This window comes from Podarcis liolepis, assembly GCF_965112155.1.
Source record: "Podarcis liolepis genome assembly, chromosome: 1".
Classification (NCBI taxonomy): domain Eukaryota; kingdom Metazoa; phylum Chordata; class Lepidosauria; order Squamata; family Lacertidae; genus Podarcis; species Podarcis liolepis.
The window spans coordinates 34115366-34122973 of NC_139554.1; the positions used below are offsets into that span (position 1 = coordinate 34115366).

Here is a 7608-nt window from a genome sequence, read left to right on the forward strand (position 1 = left end):
CCTAAATTAATAACATGATAGCATGCAGAGCAGTCATTTGCACCCTGCATTGCTTGGAATCTAAATAACTAGGGCTAAGAAATGGACAAATGAGAGACATTATTCATCCTTTCCTGCATCTCACCCACTGCAAAAGGTCCCAAGGCATGGTCTGAAGGCACATTTAAACAAATAAATGGGTGGGATATAAATAATAAAGAATATTATCATTATCATAAATTTGTATACCGCCCTTCATCCACAGATGTCACAACATAAATTTTGAGAATTGGGTCCAAAACCTAATTGGCAACCAGTATAGTTGGGCCAGGATCAGCTTAAATGGACTTGCATCCTGGCTGCAGAATTCTGCACCAGCTGATGTTTCTGAACCATCTTCAGAGGCAGCCCTACGTATAGCACATGAAGATGAAACTGAGCAGCTCTGGGTCTGGTCAGTGCCAGGATGGGAGACGGCCTAGGAACCACCTTGGAAGAAAGGCGAGATATAAATCCATGCCAATAAATAAATAAATAAAAACATGCCACTCCACACATGCTCTACGAGATCTGCACATTATTCATGTATGTAGATGCCAACAGCCTGCTTCCCCACTGGACCATGTGTGGCTGGGAACACAGGTGATCTCTAGGTGTTGCTTACACAGTAAGGGTTGGACTGTGAACTGGTTCAGGCACCAACATGGGATTAAAACTGAAGGTATAAAATGACCACACTGCCAACATAGTAGCGGATTTGTTAATCCACCACCCACTACCCTCAACAAAGACTGTGCACACTGGCAACAGTGGTAGCAGGAATCTACCAACAGCCTACTGATCAATATGGCTAACTTGGCCTCATATTTCATCCCCCGCCGCTTCCACAACTGCAAACAAATCTCACTATAGTTCATCAGAGACAATAAAAGGAAAATAAACATGCCTTGCCCCCTAGTCTTCTCTCATCGTCAATGTAAACCAATAAATATACAGAAAAAGAACCTACTCAATTGACACTGACATAAAACCCCCACATACATTTTTTTAAAAAACACACCAAAGACTGTGCACCCAGGTTGCCTAATGAACTTCATTTTTTTGCTCCACCATTGAGAAACAGTGACTGGAAAGTATCAGCTGCTGATTTTCTGCCTGTTGTAAATCTCTTAAGGACATAGAATCTGTGTCAGGAAAAAGGTAGCAACCCCAATTGGGGGGGGGGGGATCCACCCAAAGATATGCAGATGTGGTCTCATGTGTGTGAATGTTGGAATTTAACGGTTGAAAATATGGTAGCTGCCAGGCTACAACCACTTGCCTGGGAGTAAGTTCCACTGAACTCAACTGGAGTCTCTCCTTTCCCCCTCTTCTTCTATATTCAATTTTTTATTTATACAAAACAAACACATGGGGGGTATAATAATGGGCAATCTAGTATTTCTGCTTCCAGCCAGCATTCTGTAACATTTCTCTGTTCAATATACAATCCCATCCCAGGCCATAGCTGTCAACGTTTCCCTTTTTTAAAGGGAAATTCCCTTATTCTGAATAGGAGTCCTCGCAAGAAAAGGGAAAAGTTGACAGCTATGTCCCAGGCTGCAGCATTGCTGAAAGCTATGAGCTTTCCATCTTGTAGCCATGTTTTTATAATTCAGCTGTTAGATGACTGGAGAAATCATCTTCCACATTGTCATCATTCCAGTTGTCTTCCCACGCACATGCATCTTCATCTTCATCTAAATCAGCCCAGTCTTCAGCTGGGAACTCCTCGAACTCGTCATCCTCCTCCAGCAGCCCAAAGTCAACAGGTTGTTTCTTCTCCAACTTCATCAGCCTCATGCCATTCTGGAGCCCACCAGCAACTTTCCCACTCTTTTGCTCCCCTGGCTGGAGTCACTTCTGAGTAAAGACACATAGAATTACACTGTAAAAGTATCAGCACTTTTTGGTGTTTACAGTGTACAATGCAAACTAAATGTTAGTTTATCCCCACATGACACCTGTTAGATATTGAATGTAACATTTACATACAATATGTAAGAGGAGTTGTAGTCAATCAAACATGCTTCCAAAATGCTGTTGAGGATTAATCTCACAACATGTGCTTCATTCGCATGTATGTATATAAAGGCCTCTAACCGTTAGATCCAGTCGTGGCCGACTCTGGGGTTGCAGTGCTCATTTCGCTTTACTGGCCGAGGGAGCTTGCGTACAGCTTCTGGGTAATGTGGCCAGCATGACTAAGCCGCTTCTGGCAAACAAGAGCAGCGCACGGAAACGCTGTTTACCTTCCCGCTGGAGCGGTACCTATTTATCTATTTGCACTGCATGCTTTCGAACTGCTAGGACCAAGCAATGGGAGCTCAGCCCGTCGCAGGGATTCAAACTGCCAACCTTCTGATCGGCAAGCCCTAGGCTCTGTGGTTTAACCCACAGTGCCACCCGCATCCCTTATGTATGTCTATATCTATATCTATATCTATATCTATATCTATATCTATATCTATATCTATATCTATATCTATATCTATATCTATATAACCTAAATATCATTGTACTTTCTGAATGCAGAAAGAAAGAAAAATCGATCCAGTCAATGGAGTAGAATGAAAATAAGATGAGAACCAGGTATCATTAGCACAACCTGTTAACATTATAAAACATTTACAAAATTAACATTACAAATCAAATGTAGATTTAATTTCACAATTTGTCTTCCTACTTAATAATGTTAAGGACCATGTTCTTATAAAACCCAGTGTTAATTACAGTAAAATCCATCAAATCAAATTAAACATTTGGAATCAATAGTGGTTATCCACCTACTGTTCCTAATGGCAATCATGTCTTTTGATGAGTGTTTCCAATATGCCTTACTTTTATCACCTTCCCCAACTTTCAGTGAACCCAATGTATGCTAATTCACACCTGATAACAACTGGCTTTTGCCTGGACTAACCCTCTGAAGCTGATGATAAAATGTGTCAGCTGAGATCTTTTTTTCAAGAAGCTGCTAAAACATTTTGCATTTGGCCAGCTTGATCACAATGCCAGATGAAAGGAAACTGAATAAATATACCTGCATTATTACTCCATCTCACTCCTACATTTTGCTTAATAAGTTATGATGTGTTGTCCATTACATTTTTAAAAGGAAATCTTAATGCTTACTTTGGAACTTGCAAGCCATCACCTGTGTCCTATACAATCCTATGCATACCTACCATACATAAGACCCCGCGATTGCAATGAGGCATACTCTTAGGCCAAGTGGGTATAGGACTGCAGCCTCAGTAATCTTTGCAGGTCTTTTTCCCCCCATGTGTCTTTAGGCCCTAGATATGTAGGAGGTAGTCAAACTACTTATCTATTTATCCCAGCATTGGTTACTCTGGCTATTAGCACCTCTCCAGAGTCTCCAGGAGGCCTCTCTCATATCTCCTGCTAGCTGATCCTCTGTAACTGAGGTCGCAGAATGAATTTGTTGTTGGTTGGGAAAGCAAACAAAAAGGTATGCCAAAATTCAGGTTTGGGGCAAGTACTCTTTGGTGAGAGAACTCCAGCAGAGATTTAAAATCACAAAGCAAAGTAAAGCGTGGAAATATGGGCTGATAGACCTTTAAAATATGCCCTTCTAAGTTCCTTCCAATGTTTTCTACTTCCCCAGCATAGAAAAAGACCATATGTTTGGTGAATTAAAAATGGTTTACTTACAAACTCTTCAAATTTCAGATTTATGTTCTTTTCCATGCAGCATTCAGAAAACATAGGCAGCAAAAGTTCGGTTGGTCCAAAGTGGTGAAAGTTCCTAAATTATTGTTACAGGAACTTAAGGATGGCTTTGTAAAAAGCTGGAGTAACCAGCTCAGACTTCTTTACATGTCCCATCTGGAGAGACACAGGTTTCCCATCCCTACTATGAGTCTTTTAACTCGTAGGTTTTCAAATTGTGGGTTGAGACCACCTGATGAATGGTAAGTGCTAGGACTCTGGAGGTTATCCACTGCTGCTGGAAGACAAGCACTATTTGCCGTGCCCTCTCTCTCTCTCTCGCTCTCTCGCTCTCTCTTTCTCTCTCTCTCATCTGAAATCATAGTTCTGCAAACAGCAGCTGGGCAAAAATCTTTCTGTGTCTGTAACACAGAGACACTTGGGTCAATATGGCTAATTATGAGCAACCCCCAAATCCAAACGCCTTTGTAATTAACGCTTTTGTTCCTTTGATCACTGCCACTTTTATCGCACCCAGAAGGATGCTAGGCTATTGACAGGGAACTCTGAAAACAATGTGCTCCTGACTCTCACAGGTTCATGTAGTAAACCACTAATGCAATGTACTTATCATCATAATGCATGATGAAATGCGAGCAACAGGCTGTGGCAAGAATGAACCTTTGGTTTTCTAGCAAGAGACAATCAATTCAAAGAATAAGTTCTTGCTATATATTTTGTGTACAAGATTTCTTTGGTACTAGATGTCAAATGTGTGTGATGAACATTTCCCCATTTGGCAACAATGCAGGAGACACAATGAGATAAAGAAAAAGTCCGTCTGGAGGCACCCATGTCTGCAACTTCAGAAAAGAAGGAAATGCTCCTGTATGAACTATGGATTTCTCTCCTAAGAGCAGAGGGCCCAGAACTTATTCGTGAGTTCTTCCCTCCCCTAATTTTGTGGGAATGAGTTTAAGGTGAGCTGGCACTGTTGCTGGGAGCTGGGCTCTGATCTCTTTCCCTGTGCAATTTCCCAAGGGCCTGGATATTAAAAATTAGAGATCATGGTGAGGTGCACACTTTTGGCATTGCCTTTAGATCACCAAATAGCTTTGAATATTGTAAGTCCTGGCAAGAAGGGGAGTGGCCATTGTGGGGCAGGGGCAAGGCTGGAAAGAAGGATGAGACCTATGATGCAAGCTGGTTTGAAAGACTTTGCAGCCTGTGGGTTGCTGGCTCCCCGGCAGTGCTCGAAATCTTGCCACTTCTGACACAAGGCACATCTAGACTGCTGCTATTTTTTTTGGGGGGGGGAGAGAGAGATTCAATCACATCCCAGCAGATTCAGGTTGCACAATTAAAGTTGATCTGATGCTGTGGGCCAATAAACCCAATTCCACCCCAAACTGGACATTTTGCAGTAAGGAAAATGACAAGGAAACACTCTGGAATGTTTAGAATAGCAATTGTTTGATTCAGCATTGAATAACCTCCCTGCAAGGAAATCAGAATGGACGCTCAGGAAGGTAAAGAGCAGGCTTGACCTAACCTCCCTTTGAACGTTCTACAAACAAATCAGGATGAATGCTCAGTGAGCATGTCCTCTGGAAGCAACTGCAGGAGCAGAAAAGAGTCAGATTGCTGTGAAGAAACTAAAAACCCATGTTAACACACCAGTCAGATAGTTTATTGGAACATTTGTGGCAGCAGAATACATTGGACAAGACATCACACCTCTAAAGGGTGGGTATGTTGCCTGTGATATAAAATGTTATTATTATACATTTATTTATACCCTGCCTTTTTCCCTGACGAGATTCAAGGCCAACCAATGTGCAAATCGCAGCCATACAGTTTGAGCTGATGAAGAAACAGCAACTGCAGCAAAGGCAGGCTGCCATTGGCAGAGTCAGAGCTACTGGAGCCCCCAATCTATGCCTGGCAATGTGTGTGTCATCCCCTCTCTCTCTCCCAGCCGTGCCCTAAGACTACAGTCTTCCAGGAACACAGAAGTGGAAAGCAGATATTGAAATGGATGGCTTAGGTTCGGAGGGATTAATTATTCGGAGCAGCTTTTGCCATCTACTCTGCAGCACTATCTTTGGGAGTTGGTGACATCATAGCTAAATGCCATGTGATTTCGCCACCCAAAATGTTTGCTTGGAAAGTAAGACTGCATGTTTTCAATGAAGCAGAGCTCCAAGCAAGCATGTTTAGGGTGGATTCATGCACTGGTGTGTTAAGGATAAGGGGTGCCAGAAAGACGAACCAGTTATTAAGCCTGCAGGCGTATACACATTCTTGGGACAGAATTGTTGTTGCGGTGGTGGTTGTTTAAACTTATATACCACCCTTCATCACAAGATCTCAGAGCGGCTCACAGAATAAAAAACAAGATAAAAACACAAATAAATAATTAAAACAAAAACAACAGACAGAACATTTGTCATGGCATGACATTGAATCCCACCTCACTTGTTTACTGAAAGTTCATCTCACCCCTTATATATTCCATTGATCACTGTGATTTGTAGGGGACAGCCTCCTACAGATGCATACCCTCCAACATTTCGCTGATGGAATGTCCTATTCAACAATAATAATTCAATAATAATAATAATTTTTTTATTTATACCCCACACATCTGACTGGGTGACCCCAGACACTCTGGGCATCTTACAACATATATAAAAACATAATAAAACATTAAACATTAAAAAACTTCCCTATACAGGGCTGCCTTCAGATATTTTTTAAAAGTTGTATAGTTACTTATCTCCTTGGCTCAGGAGCTGCATAGCTCTATACCCTCCGTTTCTCTGATGAAAATAGGGATGTCCTAAGGAAAAGTGGGACATTTTGGGATCAAATCAGAAACCAGGATGGCTTCTGTAAATCCGGCGCTGTCCCTGGAAAATAGGGAGACTTAGAGGGTCAGCAGATGCCTCCTTATCAGGAGGTCCATTCCACACAGTCTTGGATCTGGGCCTTTAGTAATGTGCCCCCTACATTCCTCCCTTTGGATATTAGACAGGAACCATCTCTGTTGTCCTTTCTCTTTCAACAAGCCTTTTCATCTGAGGTCTTTTGCAGTCTGTGTCTGCGTTGGAATTGTTTTAAAGATGTTTTTGTTGTTTTATTACTTGTTGTTTGCTGCCCTGGGCTCCTTTGGGAGGAAGGGTAAAATATGCATCCTTTGGGCTGAGAAAGGTCCCCCATTCCTGTGTCACATGATATGGAGTACCACACATGGCAAAAGCTGCAAGTTTCAAGGGTAGTCTATCAATTTGTGAAGGAGGAGTACCAGGGAGTCAGTCCATGGTACCCAAAGCCATTGAGGATGACTTTGAGAGAGGCCAGGAATGCAAATGCACGTCTTCCATGTGTTTGCCATACGGCTGTCTCTCCATCACGTCCCTAATAAAAGTTTCACTTGCAGGCCTTGAAATGAATCATTCAGTAAAAGCAATTAGCAGTGGAAAGGCACTAGACACTTGTAATTATCTAAATGCTTTCCCATTAACCATGTGTGGGGATAGATCTCTACAATTAAATTTGTTGGTGAATGCTAATTGCAATCTAGTGAATAACATTTTGTTTCATTTGATTAGGTACGAGAATTTGACTCAGTCACAATTAGATTGCAGCAAATAGCTTGCATTTATTTTATTTTATTATTTTATTACTTTTTTAAAGATTTTGATCGGCAAGAAAATGAATTGTGACACTGGTAGACCTGAAAACGAGACTTTCAGTAACAGGGAGCTTATTGTGGGCTGAAGCCACAGTGGTCCCAGTTTGTGCGCATGTATTGCTGACACCTGCTGTGTTATGATGGAATTACAACAATAGAACTATTTTTTTCTCTCTCTCTCTTCTCAAGTTCTTTTATAGATCAAGATCAGTAAATCA

At 41.6% G+C, this 7608-nt stretch overlaps 1 pseudogene across 1 annotated transcript; it reads right to left on the reverse strand.

The window, feature by feature from the left end:
- Window positions 1-1596: 1596 nt before the first annotated feature.
- Window positions 1597-1840, reverse strand: LOC310689401 (26S proteasome complex subunit SEM1-like; annotated as a pseudogene). Its single transcript has one exon. The product of its transcript is annotated as a 26S proteasome complex subunit SEM1-like (transcript).
- Window positions 1841-7608: the final 5768 nt, after the last annotated feature.